Genomic DNA, 19,898 nt, shown 5'->3' with positions numbered 1-19,898 from the left:
TTAGAAATGTATTAACAATTTAAGCCCACTGTTAAAATTAAATCAGGTTACCAATATGAAATCTTTTTTTTCTCAGTCCCTGAAGTGAAGTACACTGGCTGTTAAACCTTTATAATGTTGACAATGGATTGTCAGTAATTTATCTTCCCTGCAGGCTATGTGAACCTGAGCCAACAAGAGGGCTTTTTAACTGTAAGTAGATTTTTTTAAGCTTAATCACTCACAGGTGGCCAAGAGATAAAATAGAGTGATACCACAGTAGTTATACAAAGAGATTCCTCTCATTCAAGTACTAACCAGACCGACCCTGCTTAGCTTCTGAGATCAGACGAGATGGGGAGTGTTCAGGGTGGTATGGTTGTAGATGCAAAGAGATTCCTATCTGAGGGTCCAAAGTCCCAGCCCCAATCTCCCACTCCACTGCTAGCCAGAGTCCAGCTGTCCCTGAAGAAAGCTGGTCATACTCTGTTGAGTGGTTCTTCTCTGTTCTTCCCAGTCTATCAGAAGAGCTATGTGAAAGGCTCCTACTCCACATCCATGCCTTTGGATCACTGGGGGGCTAGATTTCATTCTGACTCAGTGGCCTGCTCTGTGCCCTTGATACAAATATAGGGGTTCCAGTCTTTGAGGAGTTGTGATGGAGACTTAGAACCCAGTGTTGTAAATTGGTGAGTCTTAGATAATTTTCTTTTCTTTTTTAAATTTTAACAGTCTTTTTTTGTTAAAACTCAGACCTGGAGTGTTGTGTCTCATCTGGAAAACTCCCAGACGAGCACTAGCCATTCCCCAATAAGGTCTTTTAGTCCCAGGAATCGCTCCTTCAGCCCTATTCTGTCCACGAGTCATACATGTTAGTACTCACCTGTACCTTGGTGAGTTCTGGTCATAAATTGTTGAACCTTTAGGTGATTATAATTGCATTTTGTAGTTGACTGGGTGCAGCGTTTCTTTTTCTTCAGGGATAGCAGCGCCATCATGTGGGTATTGCTGGACATGGCAGGCAGCAAGCCAGACAGCTTTTGAGTAATTCTGCGGAAACATGCATGCAAAACCCCTCCCCGTGGTCAATAGGAGGTCAGGCCCTTTCCAAATTTTATCAAGTGGGTCTTTCCATTTGACCTTAATAGCTGGGATGGTGGATGGTGTTTGCCAATGAAGAATAATAGGAGGCTGGTTCGAGTTTTTGTAAATATTAAAGAGATTTAATGTAGTTAAGGCTTTTGCCAGCTGGATATTGGAGGGGTCTATTCCCCCTTTTCTTTATTTAATTGTGCCTTAAGGGTGTGATGGTCCCTCTCAACAATGCCTTGTCCCTGTGGATTATAGGAAATGCCCATAGTATGAGTAATGTTCCAGAGGAAACAAAAATCTTTAAATTATTTGCTAGTAAAAGCAGGTTCATTGTCTGTTTTAAGTTGAAGAGGCTTTCCAGGACATGCACCTCATTTGGTTCTCCCCCTCCTCTCCAGTAAATCTTCTAATCTTTAATTCCACCCCCACGGTAGTGGGGGCACTGAGCAGAAGTATGGCATTCTCGAATGGCTTCATAACACCAGTAGGGGAAGCTCCAAGACTTCTTACCGAGATTGATGCCTTAGCATCTATGATTCACCAAGGAAGAAACAGATCAATTCAGGTCTTAGGAAAGGAACCAGATTCAATTATTCTTCCTTTTTCTCTCACAGATACAGAGTGGCTCATGTGCCACCACTCTTGTTTTGCCATAAGTTTAATGGGTTTTCCAGGACAATTAGATAATCATTTTCTTTCTAATAAATTGACACTTTCTTTACCTCTTTTGCCTCTACTAGTACCTAAACTTTTCTCTTGAGATCCCATCCCCTCTGCTCCTACAATCTTCACTGATGGTGGAAAAAAGGGAGCTGCTGCCCTTATATATTATCCAGACAAGCAATATCCCAAATCTCTCTTTACTGAGCTTCCTGATAACTCCCCTCAGTACAAAGAACTTAATGCTGTTTTCCTTGCATTAAAAGCTGTACCATAAGCCTTCAACCTTTTTTATGACAGTGTGTATACTGTTAACTTACTTCCATGGCTTACTCATCCTTATGTGAGAATTGATGACAACCCACTTTCTCCTCTCTTAATTCAAATAGTCTCTATTCTCTGTTCTCAAACCCAACCACTGTATGTTCAGCACCTTCATTCCCACAGCCCTCTTCCTGGTCCCCTGTCTGAAGGGAATGCTGCAGCTGACCACCTCACCTCCACAGAAATTCTCCTAGCCTCTGTCTCTAATCCTGCTGACTTTCATACCCTAACCCATGTTAATCTTAAAAGCCTTTGAGCTTGATTTCCTGATATTCCTCTGGCACAGTTGAAATGTATTCTTGCTACATGCTCCTCCTGTGCAGGTCTAATAAAGACATCTGGTGTTCAAACTCTTGGGGTTAACCCCTGAGGCTTAAAAGGCAATTCTCTTTGGCAAATTGATGTCACCCATTTACCCAAATTTGGCAAACAAAAATATGTGTCTGTCTCAATTAATACCTTCTCTAAGTTTATGTGGACTACAGCTCAGATGGAGGAAAGCTCAAAAAAAGCTTATAATCCATATGCTCTCCTGTTTTGCTATAATGGGCATTCATCTTCAACTTGAAACAGACAATGTACCTGCTTTTACCAGCAAACAATTTAAAGATTTTTGTTCCCTCTGGAACATTACTCATACTACAGACATTCCCTATAATCCACAGGGACAAGGCATTGTCGAGAGGGACCATCACACCCTTAAGGCACAATTAAATAAAAAAAAAGGGGGAATAGACCCCTCCAATATCCAGCTGGCAAAAGCCTTAACTACATTAAATCTCTTTAATATTTACAAAAACTCAAACCAACCTCCTATTATTCTTCATTGGCAAACACCATCCACCATCCCAGCTATTAAGGTCAAATGGAAAGACCCACTTGATAAAATTTGGAAAGGGCCTGACCCCCTATTGACCATGGGGAAGGGTTTTGCATGCATGTTTCCGCAGAATTACTCAAAACCTGTCTGGGTTCCTACCCGCCATGTCCAGCAATACCTGCATTATGGTGCTGCTATCCCTGAAGAACAAGAAACACTGCAAGAGGACAGGCTGCAGGATTCACTCCAGGACCCATAATATGACATGGTGGAATATGAAAAATCTAGTTCAAAGAGCCCCCTCTCTTCCCCCCTTCTCTGAATATCTTATGCTATGACTGGCCAGTTGTGTTTTGTGAGTGAGTTGAATGACTAAAAAAATTTTTTGAGTGAGTTGAATGACCAAAAATTTTTGTACGACTCATTTTGCTCAGAGTACTCTGAAACTTAATTGACTTTATATAAAAATTCTGGACACAGCCATGGTTTCTGGAGATGTCTAAAAACAGTCCAAAAAATTTGTTGTTTCCTCTTTTGATTTTTTTTAAAGTCTTGGTATAAATGTGAAATGCTTAGTCTTAAACTGAGTAGAAATGATTCAACTAGGACAGTAAAGATCTAAATTTGTGTTTAAAATGATATGTCTTCATAACAAAAGTTTTTCTACTGTGTGTTATAAACTACATGTTTATTATGTGTGTGTTTCAAGTTTGGTAAACATTAACTTAACGTTAAAAGTGTAACTTTGAAGCTACGTTCTTACCAGGTAGAGTTAAATGAAGGAGTTTTCAACACAATTCTTCTAAAGGTAAAAGTAATTTGCTAAAGTAACTGAGTATTTAAGGTAAAGTCTAAATATTTAACGTGATGGTTCATCTCCAAAATTAAAATACATATTCTCTATACAGGATATTTTTGGAGGGCCCTGTAAACTACTCTTGTGAAAATTAATCCACAACAAATCTGGCATCAATCTGACATTGTAAATTAAAAAAAAGAAAGAAAAACAACTTTCTAAGTAACCTGAGTTTGTTTAAAGTCCAAAGTAAAAAGTAGTTAAAAATTAATATATATTTTAACTAAATTTGGTCTGAAGATCCTGCTGTACAGAGACTGCTATATGAGATCACATAAAATGGCCTTTAAAAAAAATTATAAAAATACTTAAACCAACTATAATCATCGAGTTATCAGTTATAGTAAACTTCTAACTTGTTAAAAGTTTTTTCCCAAGTAATTGACTACAACTATGTCAAAGCCTTCACATGAAGAAGCATCTGCTCATATGGTAAGATATTAAACTATATAAGAAGTTCCTCCAAATACAACTTAAGTAAATTAACAACATTCACATATTTTTCTACACTCAACTGGTGTATCTCGTTTTGCCGCTATAGGCCTGCCTTTGTCAGCCAACAATATAAAGACTTTTTCCCTTTTTAACATCACCCATACCACAGACATCACTTACAACCCCCAAAGACAAACGATTGTTGAAAAGGCCAACCAAACACCTAGGCCCAATTAAGTAAAGAAAAAAGGGGGATACATGCCCCCAATATTCAGTTGGCTAAGGCACCAACTACATTAAATCTCTTTTAATATCTATAAAAATTTGAACCAGATGCCTTGCTAACCACGGGAAGCAGATTTGTTTGTGTTTCTTTCACAGGAATCCCTGGAAATACATTTGGAACCCTGTCCTCTGACATCACCCACAAGATGACATGACTACAGTGCACCCCCTGAAGCCCGTGATGTGACCTGACATGATCTGAAGAACCTGATTCACAGACTCCAAGGACAGAACTTTCTTACTGCCTTTCTCTCACCCATCACTGTCTGCCCTTCCTGCTTCTGCTTCACCTGTCACCTTTTGGTGGTTCCAGCTCACTCTCTACGGAGAAGCAAAGTTCCAATGGCTCTCCTCCCCCATCAAGACAGATGTGCAGTATTTCTTCCCCTGGTCATTGGCATTGGACTGATGCTTCTATCGGACTTGCTGGTACACCTTTTGACACTCCCTTTACACTACTGGACTTCTTGAGGATTGACTGTAGCAGTCCATGGACCTTGCATCCAGCTGTCTTGGGACTTTGCAACACCAGATCACCCCTCTCGCCCCTCAGCCTATCAGGCCCTCACTCCTCCACCTATCAGGCAGTGCCCCCTTTCTACCCATCAGGCAGCCCCTCTCCACCTACCAGGCCTCTCTTCAGTCTCATGGTGTCCCTTGCTACTCTTACTTATTGCTACCTGTCTTATTCCAGTTCTTTTAAAAACACCTGCACAATATCATTTAGGTTTCTGCCCAACAGGCTTCTGTTCACCCCTATATTAGTATTCCTCTGTCAGAGATGGAGTCTTTTACAGACATTGACCCATTTAAATATGGCCATTGGAAAGAGGGAGACATTGGGAAACTGTGAGGATGTGGTTGAGCTTGGCAGGGCTTGAACCTGAGGAGTGTGTCAATCCTGTTAGTCTGTCTCTCTACCGAGAGGTTGAACAAGAAGGGACACTAGTAACCCCAAAGGTTTGCCTCGTCCTTTCAGACTCCCTGCCTCAGAGAGCACCCTGCATTCCTGATACTATGGCTATTAGGTAAAAAGAAAGGGGGAGATGTTTGGCTTTAAAGCCAGCCCCCCTGGAGGCTTACATAATTATTGTTTTGCCTGAAATATCCCCACTACAGTACCCCCTCAGGGTACTGCTAATTCAGTTAAAAGCATCGCAAGTTGCTAAGAATGCTTCCACCTTCTCAGCATGCCTTTTGCCTCTCTCCACCCCCTTTCCTAGCCAATCCCATTCCCGACTTGCCACTTCCGTCTTTATCCTATAAATCCCACTGCTGTTCTGGTTATGCTCCCTTTATCTTCCATGTCCTGACCCAGAGAAGTCCTGGAGAAGGGCTGGTGGGCATAGTGGGAGGTGGCCATTTTGCTAGCTCCATGTGGCCTAAACCACTGTGCTCACATACATCTCTGGAGCATCCACGAGAATAAAGATTTGTGTTCCCACTCTGCCACAAGTTGCCGGTCTCTTCTCTCTCTCCCACGACGCAACCCGACAACTGGGGAGAGCAACATATAGCTGCTGCTACTCCATAGCCATGCCTCTGGACTAGTTCATGTAGTATTTATTTTTTAAAGGTTAACATATACATAATAGGAAACTGAAAAATAGAACAATCAAAGAACAAAAACCATCCACAAATACAAATAGTTTACAATTTGATGTGTCCCCCAGGTCATCTGTGTATCTATGCAACTAAATATCCATTTTTATGTAATTCAGATCATAGTTATATATCATTATTTTCCACACTATGGATATTTACCACTTCAAATCGTCCATTTATGCAAGTATGTTGGTAACCAGATATACTGTACTGATTTAATCTGTAAGAAAAAGAACACATCTCTTTTTTTCTTCTTTTTCTCATTCTTGTCATCCTTTCTTCCTTCCTCCTTTAGCTTTCTGAATTCACTGATACACGTTTGGGAATTATTTTGGGGAAGAAATCTGACTCAGAATGGACTCTCTCTGTGTGTATTTCTGCTCTACTTCCCTTTCTCCTTTAGCTACCACTAGAATATACAGTGGATAGTAGATTTGCATAACTGTCTATTCCTGCTATTCTTGTCTAGTCCTGAGGTTTTTTTTTTTTTTTTTTCAATTTCTTAACAATCAGCTGCCTCTGCTCAGGAGGCTTGAGGGAATCTGGGACAGTTTTTTTTTTACCCTGATCTATTTTATTATTAATATTATAAAGGTGTATCTCTTTCCACCCTCCTTTAGGTTGACCAGAATTAACTCTTAGGGTATCTTTCATTGATAGGGGACTGGGCATCTTATCCATTGTGAGAGGAACTTGTTTCATTACTCCTACCTCCTCCACAGTTTCTCCCCTTCTCCCTCCTCCTAGATAATTAAAAAAATAAAATAAAAATAAATTAATCAATTTTAAACCTTTCCTTTCATTGCTCTTTTATTACAGCTCTTTCTCTTATCTTTATTCTTTTCTCTATCTTGTTTCTCTTTTTTTATCTTGTCTTCCATTTCGATCTTCCTTCTTTTTCTTTCTGAATTCACTGATATTCATTTGGGAATTATTTTGGGAAGGAATCTGACTCACAGTAGACTATCTATGTGTGTATCTCTGCTCTACTTCCCTTTCTCCTATTGCTACTCCTAGAATATACAGTGGATAGTAGATTTGCATAATTGTCTATTCTTGCTATCCCTTCTTTCCTTTCTCTTTCTTCTTCACATGGACTTGGTTGCTATTTTTTCACAGACTGGAGACATTGTTTGGCTAATTGGTAGTGATTAAACTGCTTCAATCCTTGCTTCAGTTGCTATTGTAATTTCTGAGGTTGGTGATTGCATTTGTCATAAAGGTATTTAGTACAGTGTTGCTTGTACTCAAAACACAACAACTAAGGAACAACAGAACATAAAAATAAGAAACACATTAATAAAAAAAATGGGTAGATCAAGAACAAATAAAACTACTACACTGAATGAAGACAACAGCCCAGAAATTACAAATGAGCCAGAAGTAATCATAGATAAGAAAATTATGCAAGCAATAAAAACTTATTAATCATAGAAATGAAAACAACATTGGAGGCAAGGAATGGCAGTATTAGGGAATAAAAGTTGAGACCCCCAAGGAAAATTATCTTGAGGCAATTCGAGAACTGAAAGCTGAAATAGCTGTAATGAAGAAAGAAGCTGAGGGAAGGGAAAGCAGACTAACAGAAGCAGAAAACAAAATTAGTCATACAGAGGATGAGTTAAAGAAAACTAAGAGGTGAAAGAGCTCAAAAAGAGATTGAGAGACACTGAAAACAACAACAGATACATATGGGATGATCTCAAAAGAAGTAACATTCGTATAATTGGCCTGCCAGAGGAAGAAAGAGAAGAAAGGGAAGGAAACATTCTAGAGGAAATTATAGAAGAAAACTTCCCAGACATGAATAACAGAAAGGACATCAAGATTCAAGAGGCCCAGAGAGTTCCAAACAGAATCAACCCAGACCTGAAGACACCAAGACACATCATCATCACTGTGAGAAAAAGTAAGGATTAAAAAAAGATCCTAAAAGCTGCAAGAGAGAAACAAAAAGTCACATACAGGGGAAAACCCATAAGACTATCAGCAGACTTCTCCACTCAAACTCTAAATGCCAAAGGAGACTGGCAAAATATCTATCGAGCCCTGAAGGAAAAAGGGTTTCAACCAAGGATAATATACCCTGCTAGACTTTCATTCAAACTAGATGGCAGGATCAAAACCTTCTTAGACAAACAACAGTTAAAGGAGGAAACCATCACCAAACTGGCCTTGAAAGAGGTTCTAAAAGACCTCTTATAAACAAGAACATCACTATAATACTTGCAATGTATCAGAGCAAACAAAAATTTGTTGAACAATGGCACTACAACACATTAAATCCATAATATCAATAAATGTCAATAGCTTAAACTCACCCATCAAAAGGCACAGAGTGGGGGGATGGATCAGAAAACATAACCCAACTATATGCTGCTTGCAAGAATCCCATCTGACACAACAAGAAAAACACAGACTTAAAGTGAAAGGATGGAAAACTATCATACAGGCTAATGGAACACAAAAAAAGGCAGGAACAACCATTCTCAACTCAGACACAAGAGATTTTAATTAAATAAAGTAATAAAAGATAGGCAAGGATACTACATCATTATTAGAGGATCAATCAGCCAAGAAGACTTAACAATTATTAACATCTATGCACCCAATGAGGGACCATCTAAATACATCAAGCACCTACTGAAAGAATTTCAAAAATACATCAGTAGTAATACAATAATAGTGGGAGATTTTAATACCCTAATCTCACAGTTATACAGATCAACAAAACAGAGAATCAACAAAAATATAAGAGAATTAAATGAAGATTGACAGACTAGACCTCTTGGACATTTTCAGAGTCCTTCACCCCCAAAAACTGGAATACACCTTCTTTTCAAATCCACATAACACATACTCAAGGACAGACCACATGTTAGGCCACAGACAGCATCAATAAATTCAAGAGCATTGACATCATCCCAAGTATCTTCTCAGACCACAGTGGGGTAAAACTAACACTTAACAATAAACAGAAAATTATGAAAGTCACAGAATTTGGAAACTAAACAACATACTCCTTAAGAACTACTGGGTCAGAGTCACTCAAGCAGGAAATTCAAATGTTCTTGGAAACAAATAAAAATGGAGACACAACCTATAAAAATATTTGTGACACAGCTAACGCAGTATTGAGAGGGAAACTTATAACCATACAATCACATTTTAAACAACAAGAAAAAGCTCAAATGAACGACCTTACTGCACACCTCAAGGACTTAGAGGAAGAGGAACAAAAGAACCCTAAAGCAACCAGAAGGACAGAAATCACTAAAATTAGAGCAGAAATAAACAACATCGAAAATAAGAGAGCCATACAGAAGATCAATGAAGCCAAATGTTGGTTCTTTGAAAGATTAAACAAAATTGACAAACCCCTAGCCAGACTCACCAAACAAAAGAGAGAAGACTGAAATTAATATAATTGTAAACGATGGAGGAGCTATCACAACTGACACCACAGAAATCCAGAGAATCATGTGAGACTTCTATGAAGATCTATACTCCACCAAGCTAGAGAAACTGTTAGAAATGGAACAATTCCTAGAAACGTATGCCCTTCCAAAACTGAACCAAGAAGAACTACAAAACCTAAATGGACCAATCACAGACAAAGAAATAAAAACCATTATTAAGAATCTCACCAACAATAAAAGTCCTGGACCAGATGGCTTCACAAATGAATTCTATAACACTTTCAGAGAACAGTTAGTACCCATCCTTCTTAAGCTTTTCCATAAGATTGAAGAAACAGGAATACTCCCTTCCACCTTTTATGAAGCCAACATCACACTGATACCAAAAGCTGATAGGGACACAACAAAAATGGAAAACTACAGACCAATATCTCTGATCAACATAGATGCCAAAATATTAAACAAGATCTTGGCCAACCAGATACAGCAGCATATCAAAAAGCTTGTTCATCACGACCAAGTGGGATTTATCCCAGGAATACAAGGCTGGTTCAACATCCGTAAGTCAATCAATGCCATTCGCCACATCAATAAAAGCAAAGCCAAAACCACATGATTATCTTAATAGATGTAGAGAAAGCCTCTGACAAAATCCAACACCCATTCATGCTCAAAACTCTACAAACAATGGGAATAGATGGGAAATTCCTCAAGATAGTGGAATATATATATAGCAAACCTACAGTCAACATCATACTCAATGGACAGAAGCTGAAAGCATTCCCCCTCAGATCGGGGACTAGACAGGGCTGTCCACTGTCACCATTACTCTTCAACATAGTATTGGAAGTTCTTGCCATAGCAATCAGGCAAGAGAAAGAAATCAAAGGAATACAGATTGGAAGGGAAGAAGTCAAGCTCTCACTATTTGCAGATGATATGATATTATACATAGAAAAACCTAAATAATCCAGCAGAAAACTACTGGAAGTTATTAGGCAATATAGCAAGGTATCAGGCTACAAAGTCAATATACAAAAATCAGTGGCATTTCTTTATGCAAACACTAAATCTGAAGAAGAAGACATCCAGAAATCACTCCCATTTACTGTTTCAGCAAAATCAGTAAAATACCTAGGAATATAGTTGACCAAAGAAGTGAAAGACTTGTATACTGAGAACTATGAGTTGCTACTCAAGGAAATAGAAACTGATACCAAGAAATGGAAAGACATCCCATGCTCATGGATTGGAAGAATAAATATAATCAAAATGAATATTCTCCCCAGAGCCATATAGAAATTTATTGCAATATCCATCAAAATTCCACCAAGTTTCTTTAAGAGAATAGAACAAACACTACAATCATTTATATGGAACCTGAAAACTCCTAGAATTGCCAAAACCATCTTGAGGAAAAGAAACAGAAATGGAGGCATCACACTCCCAGACCTTAAACTATATTATAAAGCCGTCATCATCAAAACAGCATGGTACTGGAACAAAAATAGGCACAGACCAGTGGAACAGAACTGAAAGCCCAGAAATAAATCCCCAGACCTATGGACATCTAATCTTTGATAAGGGGGCCCAAAGGATTAAATGGAAGAAGAAGGCTCTCTTCAATAAATGGTGATGGGAAAACTGGGTTGTAACATGCAGAAGAATGAAATTGAACCACTTTATCTCACCAGAAACAAAAATCAACTCCAAATGGATTAAAGACTTGGATGTTAGACCTGAAACAATCAAATACTTAGAGGAGAACATTGGTAAAATACTTTCCCACCTACACCTCAAGGACATCTTTGATGAAATAAACCCAATTGCAAGGAAGACTAAAGCAGAAACAAACCAATGGGACTACATCAAATTGAAAAACTTCTGCACATCCAAAGAAACTATTAAACAAACAAAGAGACCCCTCAAAGAATGGGAGAATATCTTCACATGTAATACATTAGATAAGAAACTAATCTCCAAAATATATAAAGAGCTCAGTAAACTTACTAACAAAAAAGCAAATGCCCCCATCCAAAAATCAGCAGAGGATATGAACAAAATATTCACCTCAGAGGAGATCCAAAAGGCTAACAAACATATGAAAAACTGCTCTATGTCATTGATTGTCAGAGAAATGCATATTAAGACAACATTGAGATACCACCTCACTCCTATAAGAATGGCATACATCAAAAAGGACAGCAGCAACAAATGCTGGAGAGGCTGTGGGGACAGAGGAACCCTTTTGCATTGCTGGTGGGAATGTAAATTGGTCCAGACTCTGTGGAGATCAGTCTGGAAAACTCTCAGAAGGCTAGACATGGACCTTCCATATGATCCAGTAATTCCTCTCCTGGGGTTATACCCCAAGGACTCCATAACACCCAACCAAAAAGAGGTGTGTACTCCTATGTTCATAGCAGCACAATTCATAATAGCTAAAACCTGGAAGCAACCCAGGTGTCCAGCAACAGATGAGTTGCTGAGAAAGCTGTGGTATATATACACAATGGAATACTATACAGCTATCAAGAACAATGAACCCACCTTCTCTGACCCATCTTGGACAGAGCTAGAAGGAATTATGTTAAGTGAGCTAAGTCAGAAAGATAAAAATGAGTATGGGATGATCCCACTCATCAACAGAAGCTGAATAAGAAGATCTGAAAGGGAAACTAAAAGCAGGATCTTACTAATTTGAAAGTAGGGTACCAAAGTAAAAACCCTGTGGTGAGGTTTAGACATGCAGCTTCCTGGGCTGGTGGGGGTTGGGGGTGGGTGGGTGGGATGGGACATAGTCTTTTGGTGGTGGGAATGATGTTTATGTACACTCCTAGTAAAGTGTAGTCATATAAATCACTAGTTAATTAATATGAGAGGGGTAAATTAATTGCATGTCTCGAAGTTTTTAAAACACAGACTGAGTCTTTTTAATATATAAGCTGTGTATTTGATATGCAGACTCTCTCAAAAGCCTAGACCAAGTAGATCAGAAGCAACCAATAGCACAGCTACACACAAGATACTGGGTACTATACAGCAAACCCAAACAAAAGGACTTTTCAAAGTTAACCCAATTACCAAATAATGTGATAACATTAACTATCCACTGTTTTTTTGAACCCTAAAACAGCAGGAACCTCACATCTCCACTATAGAGCCTATATTTCCCCCATTCCTGGAACCTTAGGATAGGGCCCACTTTCCTGCATGCCTCTCTCAATCCATATAAAATAATATTGCATCTGCCAATCGCAACCTAATCAATGCAACGATTGCCACCTCAACATGCTTCAGCTCAGACTGTGTCCGCAGACTTCACGTGTGGAATGACAACCCTTCAGCTTCATTACTTGGGTGAGACCTTTCCTTTCATAATATTCTCTAATTCTATCCCATTGGTTCACTTTCTAACAAAGTCCCAAAACCTATATATACACCAGGTTCTGTGAGAGAGAGCATATGTTCACATATATCCATAAACTACTGCAATATATATACCTGAAAGCAGAAGTACACTAGAGTTTGCAGTGAATACCCCCCTAACACTTCCTCTCCACTACTCCAACCTTTGCGTCCATAATTGCTCAGCAATTTGTTTGGCTTTGTATGTTAACTCTCTTTTCAGCCACCAGGTTCCAGATACCATCAGGACTGAAGACCCCACCAATGTGTCCTGGAGCTCCACTTCCCCAGAGACCTACCCTACTAGGGAAAGAGAGAGGCAGACTGGGAGTATGGATCGACCAGTCAACGCCCATGTTCAGTGGGGAAGCAATTACAGAAGCCAGACCTTCCACCTTCTGCAACCCACAGTGACCCTGGGTCCATGCTCCCAGGGGGATAGAGAATGGGTAAGATATCAGGGGAGGGGATGGGATATGGAGATTGGGTGGTGGGAATTGGGTGGAGTTGTACCCCTCCTACCCTATGGTTTTGTTAATTTATCCTTTCTTATAAAAATAAATTAAAAAAAAGAAAAAGAACATATCTCTTTCTTGACAAATCCAAGTAGTACATCAACATTTGTACATTAAGTTGGCAGCAAAGAGGTAAAAGGATGTATAAGAGAAGTATGTGTGTTCATATATACCTATGGTTGGCAACAATTGTTGATTGATTATATATGTGTGTGTACATGTGTACATGGATAATATGTACATAGACACACTACTGTAAATATTTCAATTTTATTTTATCTGATTAGATAGCTTTGTAGAACCATAAAGAGAATCATTTTGTTGTCCTTTTTAAGGTCAACAGTTTTGGGTGTCATTTAAGGAAATGAAATATTTAAAATTACACCTAAGACAGTTTTTCTATTTATTTTGTCTTTAGTCTGTGGTCTATTCAAAGTTGGATATGGTATCAGTGCTATGGATCCACTAGCAATGATGACAAACTTTGTGACTCAAAATGGGCATCTTTCATTTCCTAAGACTTTACTGTGCCAAGTTTATCTTCTCTCCAATCATAGCTCTTCACACACACACACACACACACACACACACACACACACACACACATACACACAAGTAGCTGCTTATTAGTTGCAGGGCATTTCCCAGCCATTTAAAGAAACAGAATACACTTGGGTCATGTGATTTCATTGTTGGATTCAGAAATCTTGTGACTACATCAGTAGTTAAGGAAGTCAGTATTTCAAACACATATTTTCCCTGGGCACTGCATGCTGGATAGAGGCATGGAAAGTTTTCTTCTATCAACAGGTTAGTTCAGATGAATAAGTATTACAACAGCCAGAAATAGACTTTGTTTAGCACACTTTATACATTTGCTTAAAAATAGTTTCAACTGGTTCCAACAGAATCTGATTTGTAGGGGTAGAGAGTAGTAGTCCTAAAAGTTAAGATTTGCTCTGAGATGGTGAGTCATTCCTTGTCGTTTTCGACGGGTTAGGTTGTTTTCGCCGGGCTGGCTTCACGGGCAGGTAACAGACGACCAGGGACTCATAGTTGAGCTGTAGGCAGTATCTCTTTATTCATGCAGGACGCAGCACAATCTAAGCCGAGCTAAGCTAAACTAAAGTATAGTAAAACTCACAATGCTGTCTTTATATATACTTGCCAAGTAGGGTGGAAACAAGATGTGACATAGAGAGGGTGGAGAAAAAAGTGACTGGTAAAAATCAGAGTGTGACAAAGAGGGGGCAGATTAGGCGAGAATCCTATCACTGAACCACAAATGCCCTGGAGGGAGGGTGGAACTTGTTAACAGTAAATAAAATGAAGTGGTTATGTAAATAGAATAGTGTTAAGCAGGGGGGATTTAAACCAAATGAAACAGAAAGGGTCTCATGCATACCAACAATTCCTCAAGATAGAGTCTGAGTTTAGGTTCGGGTTTCTAATTGGCAACCATAGAAATTCCCAATTCATTTTCTACATGTAAGAATTTGATTGTTAAAGGGTCTTTTCTTTTTTTAAAAAAAATATTTATTTTATTTATTTATTCCCTTTTGTTGCCCTTGTTGTTTTATTGTTGTAGTTATTATTGTTGTTGTCGTTGTTGGATAGGACAGAGAGAAATGGAGAGAGGAGGGGAAGACAGAGAGGAGGAGAGAAAGATAGACACCTGCAGACCTGCTTCACCGCCTGTGAAGCGACTCCCCTGCAGGTGGAGAGCCGGGGTTCGAACCGGGATCCTTATGCCAGTCCTTGTGCTTTGCACCACCTGCACTTAACCTGCTGCACTACAGCCCGACTCCCTAAAGGGTCTTTTCTAAGCTGTAAAATTATGATCCTTTCTTAATGTAAGTGGTTATTTAAATTTAATAAATATAATTTGTATTTTTAAATACTAAAATATGGACAATGGGGTGGATAGAATAATGGCTATGCAAGAAGACTTTCATGCCTAAGGTTCCAAAGTTCCAGTTTCAATCCCTCACATCACCATAAGCCAGAGCGGGATAGTACACTAGTCTCTCTTTCACTCCTCTCTTTATATCTCTCTATGTATTTCTGTCATTATAATACAACAAATAAAGTATATAAAAATAACCAGAACTCTGGTGCTGGGAATGGTGTGGAATTATACCCCTATTACTTTATAATCTTGCAAATCAGTATTAAATCACTAATAAAAATAATATAAATACATAAATACTGAAATATATAAGTGTGCTAGATATTGAATTGGGATGAAATTCTAAACATATCTACAATCAAAATAAGTAAGAGGCCTTTCCAGCCTCCCAAGTTAACAGTAACAGTAATAATAATGTAGTTGCAACTAGTTAGCTGGAGGTCCTGCCAGGTATGTTACTTTCACAAAGTAATAAACAGTATTTTAAGCTTCAGTTTCTTATTTACAGTGAGGTAAGCATAAATTATCCCAATATGATATTACATCAATAAAACCATTATATTACAGTGAAGTTATAGTGTTATATAACAGTGTGTAAAATTGAGGAAAGTAACTCAGAAGATATCAAATAAGGGTTAACTGTAAATTTATAAATGAGGTTTTAACTTTAATAGGGAGATAATAGTTGTAAATAAGTGGTGGTACACATGCATGAAAGATTGGGTTTATATGCTGACATCACATTAAATAATATTTGCAAAACATTTAGACAAGTGTTTAGAACACTTTCAACATTCAGTACAAATTTAGCCTTTAAAAAAAATTTTTCTCTCATTACCCCAGGTTTTCACTTCTCCAGTATAACCTTTTCAGTCAGACACACACACACACACACACACACACACACACACACACACACACACACAAAACAGAGAGAGGGAAAGAAATTATAGCACTGAAGTTTCTTCCAATGAATGCAGTGTGTACTGGGCTCAAAACTAGGCCCTGCACATAACAAAGCAGTGTAATAGCCAAGTGAGCTACACTTCTGGTCCATTTTTAACAGCTATTAATTTGGACTTTGCAGTCTTCTTGAGGTAGAATCAGAGCTACTGAATTTTTAAAAATTGTATCTGTGAGCTAGGAGCTGGTGCACCTGGTTAAGTACACATAGTACAAAATGCAAGGACCTGGGTTCAAACCCCTGGCTCCTCACCAGGGGGATGCTTTACCAGTGGGGAAGCAAGTCTGAAGGTGTCTCTCTCCTTCTCTGTCTCCCTACCCTATATTTCTGTCTTACCCAGTAAAATGGAAAACATGGCTGCCAGGAGCAGTGGACTTTGGGTACCAGCACTGAGCTCCAGTGATAACCCTGGAGGGGGAAGGATACCTGCTCAAAGATATACCATCATAAGACTCCCAACAAGGACAGATAGATATGGGAGAAGTTAGAGAAAGCTTGGCTTAACATATCCTGTGCACTGACCATGCCTCATTCAGAGCTTCTCTTCTAGTATGTGAGGACACTGAACTTAGAAAATGTGCTTCCTAAGTAGCAGTTCTTTGAGTGACTTAGGGCTTAAGCTAGGAATTCCAGAGATACCTGGGTTCTGTGCAGGGAAGATGAGAATAAACAATCTTGGTAAAACAGAAAATGAGCAATGATGCAGAGGAACAAAAGTACAAATGTTGGGAAGACAAAAGAAGAAAGCAACCATTGCTCATGTGGTGCAGCAAGGAATCAGAAAAAAGAGATGGGAAGCCGTTGGCAAACTAGTGTTGGGGCTTAATTTTTATAACTGATGGTGATTAAAAGTAAGCAAGCAAGGAAGCAATGTTCATAAAATGAGTTGAGTAAAACCTCATAGTCATGCAGTTATTAAAAGTTAAGGTGATAGGAAAAAACTATTGCTCATCTGTGAGATGAGGATGTATATTCCAGTAGTAGTAAGGAGATTAGAGCCCTATTTTAATTACATTTTTATTACTAGAGATTCCACAGGTATTTACAAACTTCTAGGACTCCAGGAGTATCGTTTCACACTCACATCTGGCGTGTTTAAGTACTGCACTCTCCACCAAAGTCCTGTTCCCCACATCATTACCATTATAGTTCCTACTCAGACTTTTCTGAGTTTTTTTTTAGCCACTGTTTTTTCATTATAAGTTCACTTGTTTTAGCTATCTCTGGTCCATATATAACTGAAATCATCAGTAGTTGTATTTTACCTCTTGCTTAATTTCACTTCGCATAATTACTTTTAGTTCTAGACATTTTGTCCCAAATGTTTCACTCTTACCTTCGTTGTACCATTGAATGTGTTCGATAACTTCCTTATCCACTTTTCTGTTGATCATTTAATTTGCTTCTGTATTTTGATTATTATAAATAGTACAGCGATGCACAGAGAGGTGCCTGTTACTGTCGCAGGTTATTTGAAGACACTATTTCATCTAACCTTCAGTGACAAAAAGCATATCTTCATTTCACAGAGCAAAAAACTGAGGCTCAGTGGAATTATTAGTGTGCCACAAAACTAGGATTCAAAACCAGGATGTCCAGATTCCTGACATCATCTTTACTGATAGGCTTTTGATAAGCATAAAATGTTTGGGGAGAAATAAGATGATTTCAAATTTATTGAATATGATTACAAAAATAGACACCATTGACAGGAAAGAACCAATTTGCAAAAGATACTGAAGTTAACTTTCAATACACTGAATTCAAGGTAATGGCAAGGTCAGAGGAGATAAATGTCACTACATGAGATAATTAGAGATGTGGGTCTGGAGCTTACAGGAAAAGGAGGACTGAAGATAAACCTTGAAAAGCCAATAGTAAAACTAGCAATTGATAACATGTCCTAGGTACACAAAAGTGAAGCATTTGAACAGAATTATAAAACTTCTAAGGAAGGGGGCTGTGTGGTGGTGTACCTGGTAGAGCTCATGTTACAATGTGCAAGGACCTGGATTCAAGCCTCCAGTCCCCACCTGCAGGAAGTAAGCTTCAAGAGGGGCGAAGCAGTGCTGCAGGTGTTTTTTTTTTCTTCTCCCTCTCTCTCTTCCTATCTCCCCCTTCTATCTCAATGTCACTCTTCTCTATCCAAATAAATTTTTTTTATTAAAGACAAAAGGCAAAGCAGGACAAAAAGTGACAAGTAAAATAAGAAATATGCAAGTAGATTTTATTTGCCACCAGGGTTATCGCTGAGGCTTTGGGCCAGCAATATAAATCCACAGGTGGTCATTTTCTTTCCCTTCCATTTCTTTCCTCTTCTTTTTTTTTTTTTTTTATTTGATAGGACAGAACAAAATTGAGAAGGAGGTAGAGAGGAAGACAGAAAGATAGACACCTGTAGACTTGCTTCACTACTCCTGAAGCATCCTCCCTGCAGGTAGGGAGCAAGGGCTTAAACCTAGGTCCTTGTGTGCATGGTAACATCCTCTCAACTGGTGCAGAGAGCTCCCATTTTTAAGTAGAGTATATCAAGTCCTTATAAAGCTCAAAGGGTTTTAGGTTTTCATATGTAGTTATGTGTAGCTGAAAAGGAGGAAATCCGTATTAAATGAAGAAAAGGCAGCTGGGTGGTTTAGGGTGGGGGGAATGGCTTAGGATTGGGAAGCTAGGTTGTGGCACCAGCTGTCATTCTGTGGCTTAGTAAAATCACCAAACAAGTCTAGGACTTACTTAACAAATGTATGGATGAAAGGTTTAGTGAAGAGGATTTCCAAAGGTCATTTTCAGAGTTGAAATTCTAAGCTCACAGTAAATATATTTCAAAATATATAGACAAGTTTACATAGACTGTTACAAAATACATTTATTATTCAATATATATTACATCTGTATAAATTATGTCTACTATGCCTGTGCAATTGGAGTGGGGAGATAACAATCTCTAATTTAAGTTATAGAATTTAAGAAATGCTTTTAGATAACTACAAGGATTCAAGTATCACAAGAAAAAAAAACTTAAAAAGTTATGGAAGCATAAGGAAAAACTGAGACTTTGTTTTCATTCTGGAGGATAGGAATGGTGAGGACTGTGGGATGAGCAGCCTAAGAGCTCTCACACTTCTGAGAAACAATCAGTGAGAATAGTGGTGTTTCTTGCTGGCAGCAATGACAGTCTTAGAGCACAGGGCTTGAATGCTTGGGGTGTCAGGTGCCAGAGTTTGTAGATCTGCCAGTGATGAAAATTTAGTTTTGTTTTCCTGTCTTTGGAATGTGTATGTTTTCCCAAATCCCCAAGGATACCACTTTTGTAATTCCAAATTCCCTGCCTGTCTTTAGGCAGTTCCTTGTACATCTCACAATTCTGTGTTGTAGACTACTGGGAGTTTTTCTTACCACCTTAAAATATTTGCAAGCAATGCTCATCACTTTTCTTTCCTGAATAAAGTTAGACAAGAGAGGTTAGCACTTTGCATTTATTTTACAGGTACCTTCTAGAGAGGATAGTACAAATGAACACAATATATGATTAATCTCTGCTCTGCTCCTTCCAGAACCAAGGACTAGGCCTCACACTAGCACAAGGGCTTAGGTTTTCAAGATTATCACATTGTGAAAGACTGGGGGCAA

Source organism: Erinaceus europaeus, chromosome 11 (genome assembly GCF_950295315.1).
Source record: "Erinaceus europaeus chromosome 11, mEriEur2.1, whole genome shotgun sequence".
NCBI lineage: Eukaryota > Metazoa > Chordata > Mammalia > Eulipotyphla > Erinaceidae > Erinaceus > Erinaceus europaeus.
This window is presented reverse-complemented; position numbering follows the sequence as displayed.